Genomic DNA, 14,358 nt, shown 5'->3' on the forward strand with positions numbered 1-14,358 from the left:
TCCACCGTCTCCCGGGTCCGTGTTCGGCCGCCGCGCCGTGGGCCCCTGTGGGGGCAACGAGCTCAGCTAGCTCGCCGAACAGTGCCTGCGTCAATAAGGCGCGGATCCGATCTGCTGCGCTACCTTCGAGCGCCGCTCACCAGTCACTGAGGGCCCTGGCTCCGCCGGCCGCCCCGCCCGAGCCGCCCGGCAGTAGTTCGTCCCCACCACCCCGCGCGCGATTGGCTGCACCAGCCCGACTTACCGCGCGCCGATTGGTCGGCGCGCGGGTCGGTCAGGCCGAGCGCCGCTGCGGCGGCGGCGGCGGAGGAGAAGAGAGCCAGACCGGAAGGGATCTAAGCGCTCCGGCGCCCCTCACACCCACTGCGGCGGCGGCGGCGGCGGCGGCGGCGGCGGCGGCGACGGCGGCGGGGCGGAGCGGAGCAGAGCGGGGCGGGGCGACCGGCCGAGCCCCGGGCAGCGGAGCCGCGAGCCGCCAGCGCGCAGCGCCGCCAGTCCGCCCGCCTGCCCTCTCCTCTTGGCGCGGCGGCGGGGAGGCGAGGTGAGCCCGGCGGGCGGGTTAGGCCCAGCGGGGACTCTCGGGCCGAGCCTCGCTGGGGAGGGACGGCGGGAGGGCCGCGCGGCCGGGATCCGCGGGGAAGGGGGAGCGCGGGGCTGGAGGACCGGGTTCTGTGGGGCCGACCGGGGTCTGCGGGGTGCTGGTGACCCCGGCCGCAGCCCCTCGTCCCCCGGGCTGCCGCAGTCACCCCTCCCTACCGGCTGTCAGCACCCCAAAGCTGAGGGCCCGCTCCCTAGTCTGGCCTTGGCAGACCTACCGTAGGGTCTGTGGGCGCCCCCCCCCCCCGATTGTTTGGCACACAGCAGCACACCTGCTCCGGGATGCTCAGAAGCCTGGGATTTGGTTCCTGCGACCTTAGCAAAGGCACTGACACTTGATGTTTCTCGGTTTTCCCCTCAGCAAAGTGGGAGAAATGTCTGCCCTTTGGGACAGTGTTGTTGTCAGGCTATATGAATGTGTGTGAAAGCGCCTGGGCAGGAGCCCAGTGCACATTTGTGAAAAATTGGGCGGCATACTGCTCCTTGCTGGTTTGAGTGTGGCAGGAACCCCCTCCCCATTCGCCCATAGTCCCCCATACTAACGCTGCTCCAATGCCTTGTCATTGCACACTCAGTGCCCAGCAACGCCAGAGCGGGCCCTGCCCACCCCACCCCACCAACCCACCCCTCCAACCCCCCACCACTCCCCCAACCCAGAGCACCGTTCTCCTGTCCCACCCACCTTACTTGCCTTGAACGTTCTGTTTACCTCAGGACCTTTGCACTTGCTGTGTCCAGTGATTGGCGTTGTCTCCCGGATCTTTGCACAGCTGGCTCCTTCTGGTTCTTCTTCTGGTCAGATGTCTCACTTTACACAATGCCTTCCTTGACCAGCCTCTTTCTTCCCTTAGTAATTCTTTCTCATTATGTTGTTTAATTTTCTTCCTAGTATCTGGTTTGAAACTATTCTATTGATTTGCCTGTTTATTTTCTGTCTCTCCCACTAGGATGTAGCTTTATGAAAACAGGTAGTTGTCTGATTTGTCCACTGCTTTATCCCCAGTGCTTAGAAAGCACACAGTAAGTACTCAGTAATATCAGTCCAGTGAATGAATGAATGACCCTGCCCGCCTGTTGCTTTTCCTTTATGTTTGTTTAGTGACTTCTGACTAACTTGTGAAACTAGTATGCAGATGGAAACTTGCTTTCATTTTGTGAAACATTTTAATGTCCTTGACCCCTTTATTTGGTAACTGTCAGAACAAGCTGTGATATAAAATCTTACATTTTTGTAATGTTTTAGCTGTAACTTCCTTCCACACATTCAGGAGACATTTACTGAATTCTACATTATCTAGGTCAGGCTTTCTGCTCGGCCCTGGGGACACAAAGGCAATAGCAACAGGGTCCCTTCCTCCAGAGAGCCCAAGAGCCCAGTAGGGAAGGCAGACATGTAGAGAGTATTAGGACAGCTGGCTGTAGAGGGGGGGCTGTGCCATGGAAACTTGGAGGAGGTGATGGCTGGTGCTGGAGTTGAGCCTTGAATGGTGATGAGAAACTTGTCAGGTGGGGGAGGCAAGAAGTGGGAAAGAGCAGGGTGAAGGAAGAACTTTAGACCAATGTGGGGTCAAAATCAGCCTGTTGGGCCAGGTGTAAGAGAGCTTGGAGTAGTGGGGACCCTGGAGAACCAGACCCAGCTCACCCAGCAATTTTTAGAAAGAAGTCAGAACTCGACGTTTGTATCTACACTCTCTTGATTTTGAAATGTTGGCAGTAGCTAATTTTAAAATGTTTTAAATGCTGTGAAACAAGCAAAATACAGACCTCATTCAGCTTTGTTGCAGGATTGTCGACCTCCAGTGCAGGTTGTATAGGAGGGAAGAGTTGCAATGAGCTGGAAAGGTAGCCCAAGGCCAGAGGAGCTAGGCTCTATTTGTCCAGGTACTCTCATTTAATTGTCACTGGAGCTCTGTGATAGCAGCTATGAAGCCCATTTCTGCAGAGGAGGAAACAGAGGCTCCCAGAGTTTCAGCAGTCTTGTTTCATAGCAAGCAGCTGGAAAGTGAAATTTGAACCCAGGTATCCCCCAGATCAGCATTCTTTCCTGGGTCCCTCAGCTCTGAGTATTCTCTTTTGGCTCTTCATTTGTTCTGGAAGAACAACATCCAATTTAGATAATGTTTCCCTTCATTTAACCCTTTTTTTTCCCCTTCAAAAGGATTCTGCAGGGTTAAAAATAATACTATTTTGGCATAGTCTTCTCTGAAAAGTTTTGATTCTCCTGAGTCTCCTGAGGAGAATCCACTCCTGAGGATTTAATTTTCAGGATACCACTTTAAATAATTTGTTGACAGATTAAAATATGTTTATTTGGCCTCCCTAAATAAATGTTAGAGGATACACCTCAATTTGTCTATTTAAAATCAAATTTCTTAATTTTCTGGATAGAGAAAAGTGCCAGATGAAGCAATTAACAGTGAGTAAGCCAATTTATTTCATGATGCCTAAGGTAAAACAAAACCACAATTATTTCTTAAGACTATTGATTTGGCAGTAGGGCAGCTATTTCCAATCTAAATATGTAGTTATACTTGGTTAAGAAGGTGACATTTTTACATAATTTTCCCTAAGAATTAAGGAAAATTAAATTTGTATTTGGCCTTCTGTGATTGTATGAACTAGTTTCAACATCAGTCTTTAACTGTTTATTATGAGGAATTTCAAACATATACGGAAGTAGACAGAGTAGTATCTGGCTTTAACAATTACCAACTCATGGCCAATCTTGTTTGTCCCTAATCCCATCCATACACCTCACCCCACCTATTATTTTCAAGCAAATCCTAACTATGATGTCATTTCATCCATGAATTTTTCAGTTTATGTTCTAAAAGATAAGGAGTCTTTTAAACTTTGAAAAGCAATAATTCCTTAATATCATCAAATAGCCAGTCAGCATGCAAATTTCTAGTTGTCTCATAAATTTTATAGTTTCTTTAATAGTTTCTTCATTGGAATCAGGATCCAGATGAGGTCCATACATTGTGATAAGTTCATATGTCTTTTAAATTTCTTTTAATCTGTAGATCCCCCTTTATTTCTTTTTTTCTTTTCCTTGTAGTTTATTTGTTGAAGCAATAGCTTTTCCATTATTGGGATTTTACTGATTGTACCTCTCCAATGTAATTTCTTGTTCCTCTGTATTTCTTGAAAAGTTGTAGTTGGATCTAGGCGAGGTTTGGTTGGATCCAGGGTGCCTTCCTAAGGGGGTGCACGCTTCCTCTAGAGGCAAGTAGTCCTGGTTGGCTCACACTATGATGTTAGCCGCTGTTGATGCTCAGTGCCTGGACCCATTGATTCATTAAGAGGGCATATTATTTCGGGGACAAGTTTGTATATCTTTTGCCCGGCAAGAACTCATTTTTTAGAAAGGACTGTAGATCTTTTCACATTTTTTATTGGCCTTTGGATTGCCAGTTAAAGTATTGTTAAAAGGTGCCTCAAATCCTCTTTGGAAAATGTTGGGGTGTAAATTAATAGATATAAAAATAATGAGCGGGGCTTCCCTGGTGGCGCAGTGGTTGAGAGTCCGCCTGCCAATGCAGGGGACGCGGGTTCGTGCCCCGGTCTGGGAGGATCCCACATGCCGCGGAGCGGCTGGGCCTGTGAGCCGTGGCCGCTGAGCCTGTGCGTCCGGAGCCTGTGCTCCGCAACGGGAGAGGCCACGGCAGTGAGAGGCCCGCGTACCGCAAAAAAAAAAAAAAAAAAAAAAGAGAGACATTAATATTAACTCTCATTATGTTAAACGGGTTCTTGCCCATTGTGAAGTTGTTATTTGAATATTTCTATAGCTGAATTATTTAGCTATTAGGAGAATGAACAGTGTGAAAACCACCTGTTACTTTGTCCTTCCATAGGCCAGTGTAGGAAAAACTTGGGGATTCGTTTTAAAAACATATGGTTTTTTTAGAACAATTTGTTTAAAAAACATATCTCCACTCCCCTACAATGATTTTAAGAGAAAGAATAATTGAGAATGATTGCTTTTAAAAAACTCCTTTTCCTTAAAAAAGAAAAAAATATATATATACACACACATAAACATACACACACATGTATTTCTACAGAACTGTAAATGATTTAATTTGTTTGACTATTTAAATATTGTATATCTAAACTGATGCTGCTACTAGTTTGATTTCAGCATATCTAAGCATGAGGGTGCAACCCAGGTAGTAAATCCTCCAGCTCTGATTCTAGAATCAAATCCATTTTTCCGGGCTTCCCCGGTGGCGCAGTGGTTGAGAGTCCACCTGCCGATGCAGGGGACACAGGTTCGTGCCCCGATCTGGGAAAATCCCACATGCCGCGGAGTGGCTGGGCCCGTGAGCCATGGCTGCTGAGCCTGCGCATCCAGAGCCTGTGCTCCACAACGGGAGAGGCCACAACAGTGAGAGGCCCGCGTACCGAAAAAAAGAAAATCCATTTTTCCAATTCTTAACTCTCAGAAACATAACTACTATTATATGTTGGAAAGTGGGTGTCTTCTAAAAATTTCCTGAGAAGATGGAGGAGTAGAAGGACATGTGCTCACTCCCTCTAGCAAGAGCACTGGGATCACAACTAACTGCTGAACAGTCATTGACAGGAAGACAGTGGAACTCACCAAAAAAGATACCCCACATCTGAAGACAAAGGAGAAGCCACAGTGAGATGGTAGGAGGGGTGCAATCACAATAAAATCAAATCCCATAACTGCTGGGTGGGTGACTCACAAACTGGAGAACAATTATACCACAGAAGTCCACCCACGGGAGTGAAGGTTCTGAGCCCAACATCAAGCTTTCTAACCTGGTGGTCCGGCAACAGGAGGAGGAATTCCCAGAGAATCAGACTTTGAAGGCTACCGGGATTTGATTGCAGTACTTCAACAGGACTGGGGGAAACAGACTCCACTCTTGGAGGACACACACAAAGTAGTGTGTGCATCAAGACCCAGGGGGAAGAAGCAATGACCCTATAGCAGACTGAACGAGACCTACCTGCTAGTGTTGGAGGGTCTCCTGCAGAGGCAGTGAGCAGCTTTGGCTCACCACAGGGACAAGGACACTGGCAGCAGAAGTTCAAGCCTGTAGGTTCCAGTGCTGCGTTGCTTCAGGCCAAACAACCAACAGGGAGGGAACTCAGCCCCACCCATCAAGCAGATTAAAGTTTTATTGAGCTCTGCCCACCAGAGCAACACCCAGCTCTACCCACCACCAGTCCCTCCCATCAGGAAGCTTGCACAAGCCTCTTAGATAACCTCATCCACCAGAGGGCAGACAGCAGAAGCAAGAAGAACTACAGTCCTGCAGCCTGTGGAACATAAACCACATTCACAGAAAGACAGACAAAATGAAAAGGCAGAGGACTGTGTACCAGGTGAAGGAACAAGGTAAAACCCCAGAAAAACAACTAAGTGAAGTAGAGATAGGCAACCTTCCAGAAAAAGAAATCAGAATAACGATAGTGAAGATGATCCAGGAGCGCTGAAAAAGAATGGAGGCAAAGATCGAGAAGATGCAAGAAATGTGTAACAAAGACCTAGAAGAATTAAAGAGCAAACACCTTGAAGAATTAAAGAACAAACAAACAGAGATGAACAATACAGTAACTGAAATGAAAAATGCACTAGAAGGAATCAATAGCAGAAAACTAAGGCAGTAGAATGGATCGGTGACCTGAAAGATAGAATGATGGAATTCACTGCCGCAGAACAGAATGAAGAAAAGAGAATGAAAATAAATGAAGACAGCCCAAGAGACCTCTGGGACAACATTAAACGCACCAACATTCGCATTATAGGGGTCCCAGAAGGGGAAGAAAGAGGGAAAGGACCTGAGAAAATATTTGAAGAGATTATAGTCAAAAACTTCCCGAACATGGGAAAGGAAATAGCCATCCAAGTCCAGGAAGTGCAGAGAGTCCCAGGCAGGGTAAACCCAAGGAGAAACACGCTGAGACACATAGTAATCAAACTGACAAAAATTAAAGACAAAGAAAAATTATTAAAAGCAACAAGGAAAAAACGACAAATAACATATAAGGGAACTCCCCTAAGGTTAACAGCTGATTTCTCAGCAGAAACTCTACAAGCCAGAAGGGAATGGCACAATATATTTAAAGTGATGAAACGGAAGAACCTACAACCAAGATTACTCTACCCAGCAAGGATCTCATTCAGATTTGATGGAGAAATCAAAAACTTTACAGACAAGCAAAAGCTAAGAGAATTCAGCACCACCAGACCAGCTTTGTAACAGATGCTAAAGTAACTCCTCTAACTGGGAAACACAAGATAAGAAAAGGACCTACAAAAACAAACCCAAAACGGTTAAGAAAATGGTAATAGGAGCATACATATCGATAATTACCTTAAATGTGAATGGATTAAATGCCCCAACCAAAAGACACAGTCTCGCAGAATGGATACAAAAACAAGACCCATATATATGCTGTCTACAAGAGAACCACTTCAGACCTAGGGACACATACAGACTGAAAGTGAGGGGATGGAAAAAGATGTTCCATGCAGATGGAAATCAAAAGAAAGCTGGAGTAGCAATACTCATATCAGATAAAATAGACTTTAAAATGAAGCATGTTATAAGAGACAAGGAAGGACACTACATAATGATCAAGGGATCAATCCAAGAAGAAGATATAACAATTACATATTCACCCAGCATTGGAGCACCTCAATACATAAGGCAAATGCTAACAGCTATGAAAGAGGAAATCAACAGGAAGACAATAATAGTGGGGGCCTTTAGCACCTCACTTACACCAATGGGCAGATCATCCAGACAGAAAATGAATACGGAAACACAAGCTTTAAATGACAAAATAGACCAGATAGATTTAATTGATATTTATAAGACATTGCATCTAAAACAGCAGATTACACTTCTTCTCAAGTGCACACAGAGCATTCTCCAGGATAGATCATATATTGGTTCACAAATCAAGCCTTGGTAAATTAAAAAAACTGAAATAATATCAAGCATCTTTTCTGACCACAACAATATGAGATTAGAAATAAATTACAGGGAAAAAAATGTAAAAAACACAAACACATGGAGGCTAAACAATACGTTACTAAATAACCAAGAGATAACTGAAGAAATCAAAGAGGAAATCAAAAAATACCTAGAAACAAATGACAATGAAAATACAACGATCCAAAACCTATGGGATGCAGCAAAAGCAGTTCTAAGGGGGAAGTTTATAGCAATACAATCCTACCTAAAGAAACAAGAAACATCTCAAATAAACAACCTAACCTTACACCTAAAGCAATTAAAGAAGAACAAACAGAACCCAAAGTTAGTAGAAGGAAAGAAATCATAAAAATCAAAGTACAAATAAATGAAATAGAAATGAAGAAAACAATTGCAAAAAATCAATGAAACTAAAAGCTGGTTCTTTGAGAAGATAAACAAAATTGATAAACCTTTAGCCAGAGTCATCAAGAAAAAGAGGGAGAGGACTGAAAGCAATAAAATTAGAAATGAAAAAGGAGAAGTTACAACAGGCATCGCAGAAAGTCAAAGCATCATAAGAGACTACTACAAGCAACTCTACGCCAATAAAATGGACAACCTGGAAGAAGTGGACAAATTCTTAGAAAGGTATAACCTTCCAAGACTGAACCAGGAAGAAATAGAAAATATGAACAGACCAATCACAAGTAATGAAATTGAAAATGTGATTAAAAATCTTCCAACAGGGCTTCCCTGGTGGCGCAGTGGTTGAGAGTCCACTTGCCGATGCAGGGGACATGGGTTCGTGCCCCGGTCCGGGAAGATCCCACATGCCGCGGAGCGGCTGCGCCCGTGAGCCATGGCCACTGAGGCTGCGTGTCCGGAGCCTGTTGCTCCGCAACGGCAGAGGCCACGGCAGTGAGAGGCCCGTGTACTGCAAAAAAAAAAAAAATCTTCCAACAGACAAAAGTCGAGGACCAGATGGCTTCACACGTGAATTCTATCAAACATTTAGAGAAGAGCTAACACCCATCCTTCTCAAACTCTTCCAAAAATTGCAGAGGAAGGAACAATCCCAAATTCATTCTATGAGGCCACCATCATCCTGATACCAAAACTAGACTAGGGTACTACAAAAAAAGAAAATTACAGACCAATATCACTGATGAATATAGATGCAAAAATCCTCACCAAAATACTAGCAAACAGAATCCAACAGCAGTTAAAAGGATCATACACCATGATCAAGTGGGATTTATCCCAGGGATGCAAGGATTCTTCAATATATGCAAGTCAATCAATGTGATACACTATATTAACAAATTAAAGAATAAAAACCACATGATCATCTCAATAGATGCAGAGAAACTTTCGACAAAATTCAACACCAATTTATGATAAAAAAACCTCTCCAGAAAGTGGGCATAGAGGGAACCTACCTCAACATAATAAACGCCATATGAGACAAACTCACAGCAAACATCATTCTCAATGGTGAAAAGCTGAAAGCATTTCCTCTAAGATCAGGAACAAGACAAGGATATCCACTCTCACCACTTTTATTCAACATAGTTTTGGAAGTCCTAGCCACAGCAATCAGAGAGGAAAAAGAAATAAAAGGAATACAAGTTGGAAAAGAAGTAAAACTGTCATTGTTTGCAGATGACATGATACTATATGTAGAGAATCCTAAAGATGCCGCCAGAACTCTACTAGAGCTAACCAATGAATTTGGTAAAGTTGCAGGATACAAAATTAATGCACAGAAATCTCTTGCATTTCTATACACTAACAATGAAAGATAAGAAAGAAATTAAGGAAATAGCCCCATTCACCATTGCAACAAAAAGAGTAAAATACCTAGGAATAAACCTACCTAAGGAGGTAAAAGACCTGTACTCAGAAAACTGTAAAACACTGATGAAAGAAATCAAAGATGACACAAACAAATGGAGAGATATACCATGTTCTTGGATGGGAAGAATCAATATTGTGAAAATGACTATGCTACCCAAAGCTATCTACAGATTCAATGCAATCCCAATCAAACTACCACTGGCATTTTTCACAAAAGTAGAACAAAAAATTTCACAATTTGTATGGAAACACAAAAGACCCCGAATAGCCAAAGCACTCTTGAGAAGGAAAAACGGAGCTGGAGGAATCAGGCTCCCTGACTTCAGACTATACTACAAAGCTACAGTAATCAAGACAGTATGGTACTGGCACAAAAACAGAAATATAGATCAATGGAACAGGATAGAAAGCCCAGAGATAAACCCACGCACATATGGTCACCTTATCTTTGATAAAGGAGGCAAGAATATACAATAGAGAAAAGACAACCTGTTCAATAAGTGGTTCTGGGCAAACTGGACAGCTACATGTAAAAGAATGAAATTAGAACACCCCCTAACACCGTACACAAAAATAAGCTCAAAATGGATTAAAGACCTAAATGTAAGACCGGACACTATGAAACTCTTAGAGGAAAACATAGGCAGAATACTCTTTGACTTAAATCACAGCAAGATCTTTTCTGACCAACCTCCCAGATTAATGGAAATAAAACCAAAAATAAACAAATGGGACCAAATGAAATTTAAAAGCTTTTGCACAGCAAAGGAAACTATAAACAAGACGAAAAGACAACCCTCAGAATGGGAGAAAATATTTGCAAATGAATCAACAAAGGATTATTCTCCAAAATATATAAATAGCTCATGCAGCTCAATATTAAAAAAACAAACAGCACAATAAAAAAATAGGCAGAGGACCTAAGTAGACATTTCTCCAAAGAAGATAAACAAATTGCCAACAAACATATGAAAGGGTGCTCAACATCACTCATTATTAGAGAAATGCAAATCAATACTATGATAAGGTCTCACCTCACACCAGTTAGAATGGGCATCATCAGAAAATTTACAAGCAACAAATGCTGGAGAGGGTGTGTAGAAAAGGGAACCCTCTTGCACTGTTGGTGGGAATGTCAATTGATACAGCCACTATGGAGAACAGTATGGAGGTTCCTTAACAAACTAAAAATAGAATTGCCATATGACCCAGCAGTCCCACTACTGGGCATATACCCAGAGAAAAACAATTCAAAAAGACACATGCACCTCAATGTTTATTCCAGCACTATTTACAATAGCCAGGTCATTGAAGCAACCTAAATGCCCATTGACAGACGAATGGATAAAGAAGATGTGGTACATATATACAATGGAAGGAACGAAATTGGGTCATTTGTAGAGACATGGATGGACATAGAGACTGTCGTACAGAGTGAAGTAAGTGAGAAAGAGGAAAACAAATATCGTATATTAACACATATACGTGGAATCTAGAAAAATGGTACAGATGAACCCGTTTGCAAGACAGAAATAGAGACACAGATGTAGAGAACAAATATATGGACACCAAGGGGGGAAAGCAGGGAGGGGGAGTGATGGTTGTGGGATGAACTGGAAGATTGTGATTGACATATATACACTAATATATATAAAATAGATAAGTAATAAGAACCTGCTGTATAAAAAAAAAAATTCAAAAATTTCCTGAAACATCATCTGCCTACCACACGCTAGAATGAAAAGTAAATTCTGTGCATTGCCTCCTGTCTATTGTGTCTTTCACTGAGGTGCTCACCAGTATTAACCACGTCATCAGCTTTTGCACTTACCAGATTTTAATTCACATTTGCAGAATGCAGACATTTGTTGGGATAAGTAGAATGGGTGTCTTAAGGTCAGCTGACGTTGAGACCTTGCCCTGTGCTAGACACTGTGCTAGTTTTCCTCTGAGGTTGATTCTGCAGTTATTCCCATTCTACGCATGAGTGTAATTGCTTGCCCAAGTTCACTCACCCAGATAAATGGCAGACCCACTGCTCTCTGACTCCAGAGTCCTAATCTTAGCCATTGCACGAAGCTGCCTTACCACATTTACTCTCCTGCTTAGTTTTGCCTTAACATATATTTCCTGGGCACCCACTGTGTACTTAGTAAAGGATTGAGAAGTAGATCAGACACATTTTCTGCCCTTGAGGAGCTCACAGGTAGAAGTAGAGATAGACTTGCAATGCAAATGAATACATGATGTGGTGCCAAAAAAGGGACATGCCCTGCACAGTTTGAAAGGAAAGCCTATAGAGGAGAACTTGCAGGAGAAGCAGGTGCTTGCACTAGGCTTTGGAGGATGAAGTTTGGCCAGGAGAGCAAAAGGGGGAGGGAAGTCATCTCAGGCAGATGGGACAGCTCAGGCAGAGACCTGAGGTATGCAGTAGCTGGGGTCTGCTGCTCCCAGGTGGTTTGATAGTGCCGAAGAGTGGGCCAGAGGCCCTGCAGAACTCCTCTGCTGTTATAAGAATTAGAATTTTACTGTCAAGGCAGTCGGTCACTACTGAAGGAATTTAAACAGGAGAGCAGTATGATGACTGCATATTTTCAACAAATCTCTTTTAATTCCTTATTTTGAAATAATTATAGATTCACAAGAGGTTGCAAAAATAGCAGAGAGGTCCTGTACACTCTTCACCCAGTTTCCACCAATGGTTGTATATTTATGTAACTATAGTATGATACCAGCATCAGGCAGTTAGCATTGGTACAATGCTTGTACAGTTCTATGTCATTTTATCACATGTGGAGGTTCATATAATCACCACCTTTGCCATCAAGATACAGAACTATTTCATCATCCCAAAGATCTCCCTTGTACTACCCGTTTATAACCACACCACCCGCCTTGCCCCCCACCATCCATAACCCCTGGTGACCACTAACCTGTTCTATATCTCTATAATATAGGTAATTTTCATTGCAAGAATGTTGTATAAATGGAATTATGTCCTATGGACCTTGTGAAATTGGCTTTTATCACTAAAAATTGTCACTAAAATTTCATAATACCCTTATGACCCACCCAAGTTGTAATGTATATCAGTAGTTCGATCATTTTTATTGCTGGGTGATGGTCCATGGTATTGACATACAGCAATTTGTTTAACCACCCACCCACTGAAGGACATCTGGATTGTTTCCAGTTTTGAACTATTACAAATATAGCTGCTATAAGCATTCATGTAAAGGTTTTCAAGTGGACAGATCTTTCTTTCTAATGTGGTACATATACAGTGGTTTGGAGGTATCAGGAATGGAGGCTGGGAGAGCACTTTGGCTATTGGTATGTCTGGGGAGCAATGAGGCCTTTACTCACAACACTGGGTATCGGGCATTGGGCCTGGAGATGGGGAGACTGACGACTACAAGGAGCTGGCAGGAAGAATCCTTGCTGGAGTCACTCACGTCCCTGTGAGTGACATAATAACCAATTCTGTATCATAGTATGTACTGTAACTTAAGAACTGATGTTCAGAAGAATGGCCCTGTGGTGCTGTGAAGATTTTGGTTATCCAAGAAAGATTAAGTTGTTGTGCTATGCTATTTTTAATATGAATTAAAGTAGGAAAAAACAATTTGATTAAAACTTTCAGCAGCAAACATTGAAACAAAGAGGGTGATTGTGAAAATCTGCTTTTAATCACAGCAGTCAGTTAATTTAAATATTGAATGTCCTGGGTATTCTGAAACATTAGTGTGATTAAAGGTTTGAGTCTATGGATCACTGAATTATCTTCATCATCAGAAGAAAGTGTCTTAGTGGGGTGAAGACAACAAGATGAGATGTGAAGATCTGCGTTATTCTGGCCTGGTCTTGACCAGGCCTTGGACAGTCACTTTACTTTCTAAGTAAAATTAGAGATATTACAGTAGTATATTGGGAAAAACATGGATATAGTAGTCAAATACACCTCAATTCAAATCCAGGCCGTGCCACTTTCCAGCTGAGAATTTGGGCAAGTTCCTTACTGTCTCAGTTTTGTTTCCTCATTTGCAGAGTGAGGACAGTACCACGCACCTCACAGGCTGTTAGGAGAAGGTGTATAACTGTGTACTCAGAGCCTGGCCCACTTGCCTTCCTGCCTCCAGTCTCATCTGCCTCAAATCCATTCTCTGTAAAGGTGTCAGAGTGACCATTTTGCAACTTTTCATTTAAAAGTGTTTGTTCAGTTTTTAAAATGTGAAATATGTGCATAGTTTAAAAAAAAAGAACAGGAAGTTATAATGGCAAGAATGAAAGTCTCATTTCCCACTGTTTCTCTGCACTTGCTAGCATATTGTGTGTGTGTGTGTGTGCATGTGTTTGTGTATTTTTCCATACATTGGAATTTACTGTATGCAGTCTTCTTTAACTTGCTTTATTTCCTTATATATCTTAGACATCTTTCCATATCAATGCATAAAGTCCCTGCATTGTTTTTAATGGCTTTATTATACTTTTGTGCCGTAATTTATTCAGTCATTCCAAGGGTACTTTTTAGGTTATTTCTAGTTTTTTGCCTGTTACAAGCAGTGCAACAAACATCCTTGCACAAATATCTTTGAATATTTGTACACATGTATTTGTCAGATACATTTATAGAATTGTAGTTGCCAGGTTAGGAGTCTTGTGCATTTAAATTTTTCCTTAGGTATTACCTGTTTTGCTTCCAAAAAATGTTTTACTAATTTATAGTTCTCACCATCATGTGTGAAAGTACCTGTTTCGTCACACCTAGGTTGATACTTAACTTGCACGCAGGTCTTGCCTCCTCCAGGAAGCCTTCCTTTACATCCGTCTCTCACTCACACATTCCACTTGTTCTCTCACTCTGCCCTCTGGACACTACTCTGCTGGGCTTCTGCCATGCAGCCTGTGCATTCCCCTAGGACACCTCCTACGTGGTGTGATA

General features: G+C 42.7%; 1 protein-coding gene across 3 annotated transcripts in view; it reads left to right on the forward strand.

Annotated features, from left to right (window-relative positions):
• The first annotated feature begins 404 nt into the window (after positions 1–404).
• The window catches only part of MAPK9 (mitogen-activated protein kinase 9), a 59,096-nt gene continuing 45,142 nt past the window's right edge, over positions 405–14,358 (forward strand). For all 3 annotated transcript variants that reach the window (XM_060296704.1, XM_030844684.2, XM_030844681.2), the window contains exon 1: positions 405–541. The gene's annotated coding sequence lies outside the window, so the exon portion shown is untranslated. The remainder of the gene's footprint in view (positions 542–14,358) is intronic.

Source organism: Globicephala melas, chromosome 3, assembly GCF_963455315.2.
Source record: "Globicephala melas chromosome 3, mGloMel1.2, whole genome shotgun sequence".
Classification (NCBI taxonomy): domain Eukaryota; kingdom Metazoa; phylum Chordata; class Mammalia; order Artiodactyla; family Delphinidae; genus Globicephala; species Globicephala melas.